The following is a 17,687-nucleotide window of genomic DNA, read 5'->3' on the forward strand; positions in this document are numbered from 1 at the left end:
GAATGATCACAAAGCATTTTTCGGAAGTGTTTTAATGAAAGAAAACCTGTCCTTTTGTACTAAATGAGTTACAGTTAATATCACAAATTTGCTTATTTGATTACTGATCATAAAAAGTGTGGAATCTTAAATATTCCTTATATCATGTCATAACATTTTCAAAATCACGCAGAGCTCGGTAATGGAAATCTGAAGGATTAATAGTGGTGTTTTCCTTATTACATCACATGTTGTTCTGAAAGCAAAAATAAACAAATGAAACACGGAATGTAGACTGTCATCCGCTCATCCTGGCCGAAGCAAAGCAGGTGCGTTTACTCGCGCGATTAACCGAAAGTGAAGCGCTGCCAGCTCGTGATGTGCGCGAGTCTCATCACACTAATAGTGTTTATTCTCCCATTCAGCTCATGAAAACACGCTGCGTGATCATGAGGAAGGATTACATCAAAATGTAGATTGGAATGCAGGTGCGGAATTTGTTTAAATAACACAGTCGAATCCTCTCTCGCTTTTGCTGGCGTGCCAATGGTGGCACGCCTGCCATAGGTTGCCGACCCCTGTTCCCAAACTGCCCCCTTATGTCTGTCATTATGACTTTGGACAAATGTTTGCCTACCTTGAAGAATGTCATGGACTATTTATCACTAATCATTAAATTGAATGAGATAATTTACATTTAGGTAAAACCTGGGTGGGTTTTGTTCTGTTCATACTTTTACCTGAGTTAGTAATGCACATTATTTACCTTTGTAACTGTAATTCAAGATTAACACCACCTGCTCCAGAGTCCAGAGCAAGGCTTCATAACCCAGGGTTAAAGAGATAGTTCACCCAAACATGAAAATTCTCTCATCATTTTCTCACTCTCATGCCGTCCAAGATGTGTGACTTTCTTTCTTCTACTAAACACCAACGAAGATTTTTAGAAGAATATCTCTGCTCTGTAGGTCCATACAATGCAAGTAAAATGTGGTCAGAACTTTGAAGCTCCAAAAAGCACATAAAGGCAGCATGAAAGTAATCCATAAGACTCCAGTGGTTTAATCAATATCTCAGAAGCAATATGATAGGTGTGGGTGAGAAACAGATCAATATTTAAGTCCTCTTTAATATAAATGTCCACTTTCACTTGCACATTCTTCTTTTGTATTTGGCGATTCGCATTCTCTGTGCATATCACCACCTACTGGGCAGGGAGGAAAATTTAAATAAAAAAAGGACTTAACTTTCCTATTCTGTTCTGTAATTTTTGACCTAAATCAATTTTTCCTGGTGTGCATGTATGCGTAAGTGTTTGAGTTCATGTTTGTTGTGTTCTGCATTCTGTGTTAGTCTCACCCATTTATTTATTTGTGTGTGTGTGTGTGTGTGTGTGAGTGAGTGAGTGAGTGAGTGAGTGTGTTCTGCATTGTGGGTGTGTTATGGTCTTACCACCTCATTTGTGTGTGTGTTCTGCATTGTGGCTGATTTATTGATTTTAGTTAACAAAATAAAATAAAAATTGCTCCTTGTGTAGTGTAACCAGTTAATTTGTGTTTGTGTGTAAGTGTGTGTGGGGGGGTTGATCCCCAACTCTGCATGTTGTAAAGTCTCACCTCTTCATTTCTGTATGTGTATGTGTGTTCTGCATTGTAGCTGATTTATACAATGTATTTGACGAATATAAAAAATTACTCTGTTTTTTTGTCTTTCCCATTTATTTACTATGATTAGTCAATTTTGACCGTGAACAGCAAAGTTGCCTTTTTTTTTGTTTTTTTTTACGACCACTTAGACTTATCGAATCAAGTCCAATTTTTGTGTGTGTTCAAATGGCAAGTGGAGGAAAAGTCATTAAGGAAGGTTAAAAAGATAAATAAATAAATAAAAATCAAAGTGTGAAATGTTGCTTAACCCAGGGTTAGAAGTGGCCTAAATCCGGGGTTAAAAAAAAAAAAAAACAGGCTATAGGCATAGTTATTATGGTCTGTGGTAAAATCATAACTATGGGGTTTATATAAAAAAACTATCTCTTACAAAAATTACCAAAGTTTTCTCCAAAATACAGTAGTCACTAGAATAATAGTTAATATTATAGCAAAGTTTCCTTTAAGCATTGTAAAAAGCTTTCGCAAAAAGTTACTATAGTATTTTGATGGAAACTGTGGTTACCATAGTAATTCTGTAAGTAAATGTGATAAGTAAATATCACATGTTTATGATATTTATTATAAAAACTTGTAGCCTCTTAAAGTTCTTAGTAAAACCATGGTAAAGTTTCATAAGAGTGTGTGCTCCTGCTTCACTTATACAGAGGCCAAATTTCTGAAAATTCCTGTAATGTCTTCGCACTTAAACAGTATTGGTTAAAAATTTTCATAAATAAAAAAATGTCTTAAAATTCAAACAAATATATAATAATAATAATAATAATAATAATAATAATAATAAAAATTGTATGGTGCAGGGTTAGTATCTGGTAGCATATTAATTCATTCAATAGAAGTATATTGGATGTTCTCACAATTATGTTCTTGTGTGTTTATGTGTGTGTGTGTGTGTGTTTGGGTGGGTTACGAGGACATTTCTTTTAGGAATTACAAGGGTATTATGCTATAAATGTGGTTTATGAGGACATTTTTAGTGTCCCCATAATTCAATAAGCGTAAAATACATACTAAACGATGTTTTATTGAAAATGTAAAAATGCAGAAAGTTTTCAGTGAGGGTTAGGTTTAGGGGTAGGGTTAGGGGTAGGGGATAGAATCTAAAGTTCGTACAGTATAAAAATAATTATGTCAATGGAGAGTCTTCATAATGATAGCTGCACCAACATGTGTGTGTGTGTGTGTGTGTGTGTGTTCCTGTGGGGTTCTGTCTGTGGCTTCCCCATCATACTGCTGCTGTATTCTCCTCCGCGTTATTGAAAGCGCAGGGAGAGGGAGAGCGCGCGCGTATCCGGTGCACGGGATATCCGAGTACACCGGCGATCTGACCGTGCAAGCAGATCTGTCCTCTGACACACATTTAATGTCTTGCGTGTGATATCATCCTCGAAGACAGCGTACTGGCCAGTGTCTTCGAATTTACCGAGTGGCGTTTTGCACCATACACCCCCTTCTCATCGCATCTGAGCGCTGTATATCTGACTCAACTATGCTCGAGAACAGAGAAAGCGGAACGGGTCCTCAGCGGGATTAATACACGCGGGCGAATAATTTTTACTTCATTTGGTCTGTGGCATAAACATTCATCCTTAGGAGTGGGTGTACAGGTAAGGACGCAACGAATCACTCGGGTCTGTATAGGAGGATAGTGATTCAGATACTGTATTGTTGCAATCTTCGTTGATTCCTTCGCTTTGGAAAATGCAGCAGCCGGCCTGTATTGGCCACATTGCTACTGCAGTCATTTCTGGGCCGTGTCTTGGGGCTGATATTTCGCTTTAGTCTTTGGTGGAGTGCTTGTTTTAAATGTCATGGGCGGCAGGAGGCAGAATACAATTTCTCAGCAGCGCTTGTTTTACGTTTGTGAAAGGCCTAGGCAAAATGATGATGTTTTAAACGTGCATGAGGTATAGTTTGCTGCATATTCCAAATAAACAGCCCATTGCAACACATTGAGGAAAGTTGCTTATTTCAGTAAGTGGGCAATTGAAGGTAACAGGCCTGAGGAAACACCTGAATTACATTTATTTGAACAAAACATCTAAAACGTGACATGAACTTCAGATATGCAAGTGACATGACAATAAACGGCTCTGAATGTAAAACGGCGATCAAAATATTGGTCAGTGCCGCGGTATGAGGTAATGGCACTCAAATATAACTGCCATAAACTAACACCTAATCTTAATGGAGCCAATGGTAGGCTAATATATCACAGAAATTAGCAGCAGTGTGTACTACATGTTGAACTGAAACACTTGCTATTTAATTTCATTACATGTTCTGCTGCATCATAGGAATGGACTCGTTGAAACCAAGAAGCAGGACGTGTCATTTTAAGGTTAAATGCTAACAGTAGACTATATATGGTGGTGTCTCCATAGACCATGAATTGCTACCTGTTATAATGTATTCTGAAATACACAACCATAATACAGGCCTTAATGCTCTTTTGGAACTAAGCAGTTGTCTTTACGATTGAGTAGTGGCAAATGTGTCCTTTTTTGAGAGAGAGAGGTGCACATGTTGTGTTTGTGCGTAATATGCACAAAGAATGCGAATTGTCAAAAACACAAGAAGAATGTGAAAGTGTAGATTTATAGTAAAAAAAGGACAGGTGGCTGTGGAACAGGGCCTGACAAGGCAGAGGAGCATGTTGGAATCTCAGGGGGCGGGGACGCTGGCATCTCAGGAAGTGGAGCAGCAGAAGGCAGAGACTCAGGAGGCGGAGCCACAGGAGGCTCAGGAGACGGAGTCGCAGGAGGCTCACAGAATGGATTCACAGGAGGCGGAGCCACAGGACGCTCAGGGGGAGGAGCGGGCAGAGCCGCCGAAGGAGGAACGGATGGAACTGAAGCGTTGTCAGGAGACTGAGTGGGTTGAGCCGCAGTAGGAATTTCAGGAGAAGGAGCCACGGGATAATCTAGGGGCAGGGCCATGGAAGACTCGGAGGGCGGAGCCGCGGAAGACTCGGAGGGCGGAGCCGCGGAAGACTCGGAGATGGGGACTTGCAGCTAGGGACACAGATTTCAAGGCAGCAGGAGGCCACAGGGCAGCCACGGACTCGAGTAGTAAGGTCAGGACCACTGAAGCTGGGACCACTGATGAATGGGGCTTTTTCCTCCTCCTCCTCGAGCCTGCTGCCTCTGGTAAGAAAGAACAGGGTGTCTCTGGGGAAGCTGCTCCACCTCTCTGCTGGTCTGCCTGCAAGATGCTGGTAAAAAACTCCCTCAGTGGCAGGAAATCACAGTACAGTGGCACTGACTAACTTAAAGAATTTTTAAGTCCCAACCAAAGTATTGTTCTAAGTGCCCTCTCCGGCATAATAGTCTGAGATGCCAACCTCCAACATTCCAAGCTGTATACCACTGCCGACCTGGATCCCTGGCAAATTTGGCAAATTTGCTAAGCTGAGTTCATGGTAGGGTCTTGCATTCTGTCATGGAGATAGTCCGGCGAGTGAAGGTTTTTAGAACCCAGTTGCAGAGACTTCTTTATTGAAAATAATCCAGAGCAAGAGGAACCACAAAAGAAACAAAACTAAGATTACCAAACTCAACTCAATACAATCAACAATGCAAGACAAAAGACAGGGAGAACAGGAGGGCTATATATACACAGAACTAAATGACACAAACTAAAAACACCTGTAAACAATTAGGAAGGAAAAATGAACTAAGACAAGGCAATAACAAGGAAATCAAATTTCAAAATAGGAGTCCAGCCCTCTAGCGACCCCTACTGGCCGCTAGGGAAAGTTATACGTGACACTTTTGTCAGGCTGACAGGGCCGTTCAAAACAAAGACATTTTAATACTGCCACAGAAACACAGTGTTTACAGCTTTTGAGAAAATGTACCTACAAAATGGCATACTTATAGTTGTCTCTGCATATTAAGCATGGATTGAAGAAAGTATTTACCTGACATGACCACTGACGTCTAAAAACCACGGCATTCTTGCGGGAGACACTTAAAAAACGTGCCACGAAGCAACAGCCAAAGACATCCGTCTAGCACATGTTTATGTAGAAAAACAATAGAAACACAGCACAAATGGACCCAAAAATGTGTTTGGTGTGAACGGCCCCTAAAATAATTAATTTGTAGTTATTGTCAAGTACATGTCCAATGTGTTCTATTGAGGAAATTTCTTTACTGCATTTATTATTATTTTGCTATTATAATGTTTGTCAATTATTTAATGGCATTGATCCCCAAGCAGATTTGCTGGAATAACTTAATCATCATGTGCATATATAATTGCTTAATTTAGTAAAAAAATGTAAGGTAGACAGCAAGCAGAGAGAGAGAGAGAGAGAAAGAGAGAGAGAGGTCCTCTGCCAGGGGACTGACAGCCTTCATGTTAATACAGCGTGGCATGGTTTCCCTCAGGTTCTCCTCTACTCTCTAAGCACTGGATCACTTTTGTATTCCCCTGAAAGCAACCTTAGAGCCTAGGAAGAAGGACCGGTGCCTGGTCTATATCTGACCTATCTGGGTTTAAAACAATGTTGATTGTCCTTTCTAAAGGGCAAGAAGAGAAACTATTCTTGTTGAGGCAGATTTTTTCTGTCAGATTATCCTAGTCTATTTTATCTCTCCCTCTTTCTCTCTCACTAATTTTCTTGAAAAGACAGGAGATCAAAAGTAATTTAGGAACATGATGGTTTGGAACCAACTTTGGTGTTTTTCTCATTAGAATAAAAATCAAGACAAATGAGATCCATGCAGGTTTTTTTCATTGAGAAAAATGTTAATAGATTAAATTCACAAGATTTTTTAACTATATTGTAAACCTATTACAACCAATTGGAAGACCTCATGATTATGACCATGCCCATATGGAACTTTTTTTTTTTTTGCATTTTCTACACTGATTTGGGAGGAATTCTGTAGTATCAAGAAAATTTGATTTAAATATGGTCCATTTTTTAAATGAGCTGACAGTACACTCTTATTGCTGAAAACATAATCAGATTTGTAAGGGATAATGTACAGTCAGCTGGTTGTTATCGCAAAATAAACCCCGACAGGGTCAGGACCCTGACGCAAAGCAGATTTTTATTACACAGCTACTAACCAAAAAAATAAATAAATGGACATGAAATATTGATTTGCGTAGAACTTATATAATTATGTGAAAAGAAAAAAATGGTAAACTGAATTCCACATCTGGATTGTGACAGAGTTTTGTTGGTGATTATTTTGTAAAAATTACCATCTGACTGCTCATTATCCAACTTACAAGACTACTTGCTGAATAAATAAATCAATAGACATGAAACGTAGATATTAGTTGAAATTATTTTATTAGCTTACTTGAGAAATCACCGAGTGGTACGAGAAGTAGGACAGATGACTCGCAGTACCTGGATGACCGGTCTGATATGACTTAATCCTCGGATGTGCGGTTGTTACTTAATATTAGACTGCTAGATGGTGCCATTGACCAGTCAGAATTGAGTATTCCAGAGACGTATGTAATAAGCCAAAATACAAAAAAACATGCAAGGGGTGGGAGATATGCAAACTTTGTGAATGACAACCATTCAAATTCTACGTAAATCTGCAGAGCTTTCTCCGGTGTATACGGGTGCCAATTCTGTGTTGTCCTGAGCCTGATTATGAATGCATAGGAGCCAGAGGAGTCATAGTCAACTGCTGCATACTAATGTCCTGTTGTGATCACATCATTATCCCAATTAATCAATTGCACATACTCCAAAAAGTTAAGATCAATTCCTTTGTTATAAAACAAAAAATTATTTATGATGTTGATTTTTTCAATTGTGTATGGCTGGTGGTCATAAGAGGTGGAAGGCTGTTTACGTTTCTCAGCTCTTTAATTGAGGGTGAGATTTATTGACTGGCCGCTACTGTAAGTAAGGCCCAGAGCACAGCAAAAGGCAAATAATAATGAGAAGGACTCTGCAAAAAACAACAGTAGAACATATTGCAAACTTCTCCTTGTGATGTACACACCAAAGACAAAAACGCTTGTCTTTACACAAGGTTTACTCAGTCAAATCTGCAGTCCATCAACTGGAACCACAAATTTTGCTTTAAACCCCAGAGGATAAATTACCTGAGTCATATGTAGTCACGTCCTGCCTTTGAATATGCTTATCTTCTCATAAGTGTGGTGCGGTGTGACTGTGTGTGTGATTCTTGAGACTGGTTGCGAGGAGTGGAGTTAATTCTGTATCTGTGAATGCCTGAAGTCCAATTGTTTGTCTGTGAGAAACACATGTCAGTTAGATCCTGCATTCAGAGGACTGTCATATCCATAGAAACAGGTGCTGGAGGAGGATTAAAGCCCAGATGGGCGCAGTAAGGACAAAAGAGACTCAGACATAAGGTCAAGCTGTTACTATCAGTATTAGAGAAGTAGGAAACATTGGGTACATTGTACCTTATCGGATAACATTGTAAATGTTATCTGATATAAAGAGGTTGTGTAAAAGATACATTGCAAATTAGTTTTATTACTATATAAAATTGTGTGTGTGGTTTTCCTGCTATTGCTTTAGTATGTATGAATATAAAGACCCCATGAAATAAAAATTGTGAGTTTTGTGCCTTTAGTCCATGTTTGTTAGTGTGGAGGCATTTGATTTGATAGTTTACCACTAAGAGTTAGGGCTTGGCGATTTTTCAGATTGTTTCAATTAATACGAATTTACATTTTGACATAATTTTGACAAAGGTTTTGCATAAAAATATTAGCAATTGCTGTAGTTAGAAACATTGTCAATCCACCAAATGCAAAATAAGGAACAGAAAACATGTTCATAGCTCTTGGCTTAATGCCGATCCCGATCTGATCAGCTACACATGTGCACACTCCAAAAGAACGTAACAGATTAACAACATGGAGGCTGATATTTAAGACATTTTACAGTGCGATTGTACAAAGAGATTGTAGCTCAACTTCATCCACCATGAAGTTGAGCTACATACATATATATATATATATATATATATATATATATATATATATATATATATATATATATATATATATATATATATAATAATAATAATAAAAATAATAATAATAAATACATACATTTAAAACTATGTCCCTCTCCACAGCCCCACCCGAGAGTCCTCCAAAAATACCAAGTAACTGCCCCACTTTTTTCAAACAACTCCCAGTTGCCTAGCCTTCTATGCGACACCTCCTCAAATACCGCCACCTTGCCCATCTCTGTGCACCACTCCTGAAATGAGGGCGCACCAGCCGACTTCCATCCCCTAAGGATGACCTGTCTGCCAATCATAACACCGGCTAGGACCCAATTTCTTATGTGCTTATCCCCTATATTAATGACCGCCCCATCGCCTAAAATACAGTCTGGGGCAAAATGAAATTTGAGTGCCCAATACGTCACATAAAACTCTGAACCCTCAACCAAAATTCTTGGATCTTAACACACCACCAAAAAACATGGGTTGTGTCCCCATCTTCTGATAGGCATCACCAGCAGGTGTCTTTAAGACCAAGCCTATACAATCTAGACGGGGTCCAATAGAATCGATGTAAAATCTTAAGGCGCACCCTTGCATCTGTAGATGTAGACTTGATGTTTTTTAGAATCCTAGCCCACACTCCCTCCTCCAATACCAAATTTAAATCTTTCTCCCATAATATCTTGAGAGAAGTTGAAGCTCTGTCCCCCAAACTCTGAATTAGCAGGGAGTAATACACTGATACCTCATGACCTTTTCCAAAAGCAGTAATCACCTCTCCCAGAGTATCTGCCGCTTTAGGGGGGTGTATGCTACTCCCAAAAATAGTACAGAGCAGGTGGCGCAGCTGTAAATACCTAAAGAATTGAGACCTGGGAATCCCAAAATATTGAACCATATTTTCAAAGGATCTCAAGACTCCACTCTCATATAGGTCACCGAGCATATTAACCTCCCTCACAATCCACTCTGTCCAGCAGAAAGGGGACTTATTATTACATAACTTTGGGTTCAGCCATATGCTTGAAGCAACATTTAAATAAATGTCTGAATTAAACACTCTGGACTCTTTTGTCCATACCGCGTGCAAATGCGAGATAACGGGGTGTAACTTAACTTCTCAGGTTAGTTTGATAGAAAGGCTTTGTAATGGTGAAATAGGGGCAAGAACTTAATGTTCAATACAAAACCAGGGAGGGCTCTCTCAGGTGGAAGCGACCAATGAGCCAAATATCTGAGACCGAATGCATAATAATAAAACACAATCTTGGGTAGACCTATCCCACCTTTGTCAATCGGCCTATGCAACTTACTGAAATGTAATCTGGGATGTTTACCATTCCAAATGAAGGACTTCGCTATGCTATCAAATTGCTTGAAATAAGAGAGGGGGACATCTACAGGGAGAGATTGTAGCAGGTAGTTGAATTTTGGAATACAATTCATTTTAATAACATTAACCTTCCCAATCGTAGATAAATGTAATGAAGCCCATCTGCCCACATCGCTCGAAAATCTTTTTATTAAAGGGTCAAAATTAACTCTTAACTAGATCAGACAAATTTGCTGGGAATAAAATGCCCAAATACTTAATGCCCTGTTTGGGCCACTGGAAGGTGCCTGACTGAAAAGCCGTTACCGGGCAGTACACTGTCAGAGTCAAAGCTTCGGATTTAGACCAACTGACTCTGTATCCTGAGAACTTAGAAAAGGAATTAATAATTCTGTGGAGGCAAGGCATAGATCTAGTAGGGTTGGAGATGAATAATAAAATATCATCTGCGTAAAGCAAAAGCTTATATGCCATACCTCCCGCCACCACCCCTGGAAAATCATCCTCCTTTCTTATTGTGGCTGCTAATGGTTCCAGGGCAAGACAGAACAATAATGGGGAAAGAGGGCAACCCTGCCAGGTGCCCCTATCCAGAGTAAAATAATCGGAAATTAATCCAGTTTTTTGTACCGCCGCTACCGGGTGTCTATAAAGTAACTTAATCTATCCAATAAAAGAATTCCCAAACCTGTATATTTCCAAAATCTTAAAAAGATAATCCCATTCTACCATATTAAACACCTTTTCGCCGTCAAGTGAGATGGCAGCGACCAGAGTCTGATCAATTGCCACTGACTACACGATATTGATGAAATGCCTATTTTTATCAGAAGAGCTACGACCCCGAATAAACCCCACCTGATCTATATGTATAAGAGATGTCATAACTTTACTTAATCGGTTAGCCAGAAGTTTTGACAATATTTTAACGTCTAGCTGGATCAGAGAAATTGGACGGTAACTCTTACACTCGCTTGGATCTTTGTCCTTTTTAAGATTCAGACTGATCCGGGCTTGTGTCATGGTTGGCACATTCTTTTATGATTCCGTATGAACTTCTAGCAAAAGTTGAGCCAGTTCTGTAGGATAAGATCTAAAAAATTCAGCGGTAAAGCCATCTGGCCCCGGAGCCTTGCCTGTTGGCAAGGCCTTAATTACCTCACCAAGCTCCTCCAAGTTTATCTCAGAATCAAGAGATTTGTTGTGCTCAGTCATCAATTTAGGAAGTTCTAATGGTTCCACGAAGTTTCTAATATCTTCATGAGTAGACAAAGACGTGGAACTATAGAGATCAAGATAGAATTCTTTAAAAGCATTATTAATATCATTGGCCGAGGTAAATATTTCACCACCAGCAAATTTCACTGAGGGAATGGTAGAAAAAGACTCTCTGTGTTTTATATATCTAACCAAAAGCTTCCCTGCTTTGTCCCCCAACTCAAAGTATGGCTGTCTTGCCCTGAATAGCCAAAATTCCACCTGTGGAGAGAGACAATCCACTCATATTAACATTTTGACATGTAAGAAAAAATAGATTGTGTGTCAAAAACAGGATTATAAAGACCACATTCCAACATTAGTGCAACAGTCAAACCCCAAACATTTCCCAGAACCAAACAAACAGGAAAAGAAAACTGTGCATTAACCCCGCGCACGAAAGCGCCAACTGGCCTCCATCCCTCCAAACTCAAACAGTCCATGCATGCTTTCGAGAACCTCCGCAACAACTTTGCCATTGGATTGCTCAAATTCGGTGATTCTATACAAATTTTGTGAGACAGAATTACACAGCAAAAGATAATCTATAAAACAAACTCCAGCCAATAGACAGAATAAAAACAAAGAACGTGTAGCTTCATCCATAAAACTGTCCTAAAGGTGTATTATTCTACTAAATAAACTCCAGCTGATAGGCGGCACCAGCACAAAAAAAATGTGCTGGTTCCTCAAACTGTCAAATGGATGTTCAGTGAGCCGGCCCACTCAGTGTTGCTCTACTAAATAAACTCCAGCCACTAGGTGGAACCAGCACAAAAAGAGCGCGCAGAATCTACAAACCGTCAAGCAGATGATCAGTGAGTCGGTCCACCCTGTGGCAATGTGAGTACAACAACATGACTCACTCACTCCATTGACTTTATGAAGGACATCGCTTGCTGTGGGCATGTGAATGTTTTACGGCCATCCTTAGCATCTATTCTCAATTTGGCCAGGAATATCAGTGCAAAAGCGACCTTCCGTTGATGTAAAAGTTTCTTGCATTCGATCACGTTTCTCTCTTGTCAAATTCGCAAAGTCTGGGAACAAGAAAATGGTGTGATTCTTCCAAGAAAGCCTTCCTTTACTCCTCACCTCACGTAACACAAGATCTTTATTGGATGATCTCAGAAATTTGGCCAGAATTGATCGGGGCCTGTCTCCCTCAGCGGATCGCCGAGCCAGAACCCTGTGAGCTCACTCGATTTCCAGCTTAAGGCCTGCTATGTCTGGGAATTCCACCATATTCTGTCCCTCTACTCCCTCCGGGACTCCCACAATACAGATGTTATTCTGCTGGCTACGGTTTTCTATGTCCTCCAACTTCTCCCAAACACGCTCCAAATCCACCTTGGTCGCTAGCGGATTAGCAGATAATTCCCTCTCCGATGACTCCAGATAATCGATCCATTTCTCAACATCCCCCACTCTTGTGACCACATCAGTAAATTTCACCTCCATGGCAGTGATCGATTGACGTATCACAGCAAGATCCTCCAAGTCAGCAACGACCTTCGTCAGCATTGCCGACATGTTCAATCTTTCTCGCCGCATTTCCCGAAACTCTCCGACCAAATCGGCTCCCTGGCTTGCGGCCTGCTCAGGGGCGTCAGCCTGAGCACGTAAGTGTCTTTTAATGTCTCCAGAGCCCGAGGATTTTGAATTCTTTGACATATTGTCCTCCTAGAACAGTTATGGAACAGAGTGTATCGAATCCCGGGTTAATATCATAAAAATATTATTAAAACTAGCATAATGTGCAGAGCTTGCCGTTCACACTTCTGATCCTCACATGGTGTCACGTGACTCCCTCCTTTACTTTCTTTAAATACCCATAATAAAGCGTTAGTTATGTGACAGTTATGGGCGCTTTATATTAAATCATATGGATAGGCTATAAAGGGGAGAATCAAACGTCTACTGCTGTTTGCTAATTATTGCTTTGTTCTATGACGTGTTTCAAGTGTACTGCATCTACAGTATAGCCAACATCAAAGCGATCATTTTGACAAACTTTGCGAGTTGAATTGCAATGATACATCATTTCTTATTGTGCCCTGGACTCTGTCGGCAGCGGTTTATGATTATACATACAAATTATTTGATATGCAATGAGTACTTTCTGGATAAACTTGATAATTTCTAAATATTGATTTGTAGAGAACTTTCTAGATAGACATGGTTTAGATAAAATTACCTACAGTACATTGGCTAAGAAGTATTTTGCAGTTTTTTTATTTTATATTATTTCTCAAAATCTTGGTTTATTCTATTTTAATTTATTTTACATTTACACTATGTTGACAATTTCCTGTGGTGCATTTTTCTTGCACCTGTTTTCTATAATGAAAAGAACTTTGATTTCTCTAACCATGTTGCCTTGCATTCTAATAAAGAACATGTTATTTGAATTATGTTGGAGTTACTTTTTAGTTGAGTACAGGTTGAAAAATTGAATCGTGAATCGTCCTTTAGATTAAAAACAAAAACAAAAACGAGATTACATTTTTTGGCCATATCGCTCTACCCTAATAAAAGTTGCCAAAATTAACGTGTTAGCAGATACATGCATTTAAAATTTTCAGTCTTTCTCTTCCAGGGAATTAGAACATAAATTTAAAATATGACTAATTTTGTATCAGGGGTGTATACAAAGTTTTGTCCAATAAAATGCTTTTTAGAATGAGAATGTCCCCTCCCCTTAATAGAGTGCAGCAGTCTGATTCCGGAAGTAAAAAAATCCCATTTCATTTTTTTCCATAGGCAAATACATTTTTAACAATTACTTCTAAACCTTATAAAACAGACCTGTGAGCTCCGAGGTTGTGAACTGACGGTAAATGCTTCTTTTGAAGCCATCAATCAGTGTTATTTCATCTTCATTTTTTAGAAATCATGTTTAACAGCAGAATTCAAGAAGAAGATCTAAACTACCCATGAATCCTGAAGATAAAAACTCCTCCAATCAGAGAATCGCGGCCAACATAGTGCGTCAAACTAGCGCTGCAGTGACCACCCACTCACATGGAACACTGTGAATGAAGCTGGTCTTCCTACACTCTCAAACTACATATACCGTACTGTATATTTGTAAATATCTGAATGTTTTGCAATAAAATTAAAATATATTATTTCTTTACTTATAATCATTGACTTTAAAACAATAGTTTTGTATGTTTCCATCATTTTAAATTCGATTACAGCACTCGCAGTGATTCATGGTGAGTAGGGGAGAGCGGGGCTCAGAATAACACTTTTTGGTTTTCTTAAGTTTGTGTAAATGCACTTGGGGTTCAAAGATTTTTCACATGTCTGGTACAAAAATGTGGTCATGTTTCATGAATACAGAGTATACTTTTTTCGCCATCTACCTGGAAAGAAGGAAAATGAAATGTTACAACGTGCCACATAGGCGGGACACATTGTAACAGGTGAAGGGCATGTTGTAAAGTGACCATATGACAGCCTAAAACCCCATTTAACTGTATCTGATCTAAATAAAATAAATAGAAGATAAACTAAAATATTATGTCAATAAAAGCCATTTATTATCTTTGTCATATACAATATAGCAATAACTTTGACACTTGACAAACAAACAAAGCCACAACATTATAATGCATGGATTGATGACACAACACACACACACACACACACACACACACACACATAAAGGGGACTTATGTAAATGACATGTCTGACTGCATGGAATTGTATATAGTTTGTTCTAATTGGGGCAGGTTGTAACGCAGTCTTACAACATGCCCCATCAGCGTAACAGGGATTTAAACCTGGCTAGTCACTTTTGCTGGCTAGCTAAGAATTAAAATGCTAGCTAACAGATTGGAGATGAAAATGATACTAAATTTGCCTCATTTTAAATAAACACTGAAAACAGATGAAAATGAACTTGTGTGAATTGTTATTTTTGCAAAATTGTAACTTTTTTTTTCTCTACACAGTGTTAATATGGCAGCAAATAAACAAATGAAGTTTTGTCTCACCAGTGTGTGTGGAAACATTTAAACCATGTGTGTTACAACTAGACCCGTGTTAGTTTGTGCCTCGCTCTCCCCTACACAGATCTTGTACCATTGTCTTTTTATCTGATATTAAAATAAAAATTTCTTGCTTCAAAACAAAGTTTTTAATGTTGAGATCACTTCGAAGCTGATTGGTTTGGTTCATGGCTGTTATGAGAGATTTTATGAAATACATATGGAAAAAATGAATAGGAACTTCACCCCAATTCCTGTTTCAGTAGATCCTGCTACGACAAATACAAAAGCACATGAAATTGAACTTTGGCGATGGAAGTTGTGGAATAACTGTTGTGCTATAACTAGAGGTGATCTCTAGAGCTCAGGTCTCTTTAGTGTGCAGGGACATGAAACCCACTGGAAAATCCAAGCCTCACGCTTAGTTCAACTCCCTTTCATCCCACTCTTTCTCAAATCAGGCTGCAAATAAAAAAAAAAACAGAGACTTTAGAAGCATTAGAACAATCTCTCCTTATGAACCTCTGTTGAGCCAGAAGAGTTGAGCAGCTCCCATTGACTTTGTGGGTATATTATTTCAAAAGTGGGAGTATTATTTCTTGGTCAGGTTTACATTTTAACATAGTGTCTGAGATAATTTTACACAACAATATACTATTTCAAGGTAGCACTCCCACTCTAAAAAAAAGTATTGCCTTGAAATTCTGATCTCAAACTCATTTGTATTTAAGATGACCAAACAGATTTCTGACCCCGTTATTAAAATTCCTAACTAACTGTTAGACAATGCAAAGTTTGCAATGCTTGACCTAAATTGCAAAGAATTTATTTATGTTATGAGAAATCTTCCAAATGTCACACATTCCTTTGAAACTATCTTTGGTTTCTATCCATCATTTATTTTGCAGTAACGTTTGCTGTTTCTTCAGCTGTTTCAGCTTCTTGTTACAGAGAATATGAGGTTTTTGACAATTTCATTTTTATTGTTTGTTCTTAAAATGCACTTTGTAAGATCTCTAGTGTCTATTTTGAGTATTTGTGTTATTTATACATTCACAATTCAAATGAGATCAAAAAACAATGGGCAAAGTGCATTCTTAAATGGGAGAGCTGAATTTTCCTGTTTGACAAGAAATTTCAATGTGCCAAAAAGAGATGAATACCATTTTGCATAAAATACATGCCCCATATACCTCCCCAGTAAAGCTCACGATTTGTGAAGATTCTGAGAAATTAGGCCAACTATGAAACATTTGAAATACTTCCTTATATGGAGCACATTTAAACATATCGAGTGGTTTTTGAATACAACAAGTACATTTAGTGTTGATACTTTATATAGGTCACATTAGGGATGGCCGATATGACCAAAATCTTATTTCACGATATGAGTAATTTTATATCACAATAACGATATATATCACGATATAGTAAATGTTTTCTGGAAAATCAATAAAAATGGGTTTATATATTAAAATAACCATATTGTAATGCCTATTTTGGAACTCCAGTCAGTGAATTAAGTACTTCATAAATGAAAACCACTTCCTCTTTATTTGGAACAAGACAAGCAATGTCAAAGTAAGTACATAAAAAATAATAATTATAAAAAATAAAAACAAATTAACTTGTTTCCAAAAATCAACCTACCAAAATGCTACATTTCACAGTATGCCACATTTCAGTTTGAAATGTTGTTGACCAATATTATTATTATTATTATTATTATTATTATTATTATAAACTTTCCTCAAGAAACTTAAGATCTTCCCAAAGCAATGTGACAAAGAAAATAAAACATAAGTAAAAAAAAAAAAAAAAAAAAATTCCAACAAAAAGAAACACTTCTTGAAGAAAATAAATATCACTTCTTGCAAAATAAATAAATGACCGAATTAATGCAAAGTTCATCTTTTGGCTTTCATAATATTCTTTTGCGTGCTTCATTTCTTTCTCCACTTGGGGTTTTCCTGGGTCAAATATGATTGAGTAGTGCATGTGATCTCGCTCTGAGCTCTGTCTTTGGAGCACAAATATCAGAAAGCCTGCTGGATTCGCGGACACTTTGGAGCTCCAGAGACAGCGCACACCACAGTCACGTGAAACATTCGGGTGTCAGATGAGAAGAATATTTAGTACTTGTAAAGCCCCAAATGTGCGATGAAGGTTATTACATTTGCTTGGGCAGCCGCAGAAAAATTTTAAATGCTGGAAAAACCCTGTTCGTGTTTCTTCAGTTCTCTCATTCTCACGTGAAGCCCACACTGTGCACATGGATATTTACATATTGCAATATATACGATATAGCAAAATCTCTATCGATTGACACTTTACAGTATATCGTCGCCACAATACAGTATATATCGTCTTATTGCCCAGCCCTATGTGACATAATAAGCACATCTATATGCATAAATATGTCAATATGGATTTGCATTATAGCTGTTTACATATTTAACTTGCATTTGAAAGAAAGAAA

At 38.3% G+C, this 17,687-nt stretch overlaps 1 protein-coding gene across 1 annotated transcript in view; it reads left to right on the forward strand.

Moving 5' to 3' along the window:
- Positions 1 to 2,962: 2,962 nt before the first annotated feature.
- The window catches only part of LOC127455738 (spectrin beta chain, non-erythrocytic 4-like), a 124,454-nt gene continuing 109,729 nt past the window's right edge, over positions 2,963 to 17,687 (forward strand). Inside the window, exon 1 of the mRNA XM_051723823.1 lies at positions 2,963 to 3,253. The gene's annotated coding sequence lies outside the window, so the exon portion shown is untranslated. The remainder of the gene's footprint in view (positions 3,254 to 17,687) is intronic.

Source organism: Myxocyprinus asiaticus, chromosome 18, assembly GCF_019703515.2.
Source record: "Myxocyprinus asiaticus isolate MX2 ecotype Aquarium Trade chromosome 18, UBuf_Myxa_2, whole genome shotgun sequence".
Classification (NCBI taxonomy): Eukaryota; Metazoa; Chordata; class Actinopteri; order Cypriniformes; family Catostomidae; genus Myxocyprinus; species Myxocyprinus asiaticus.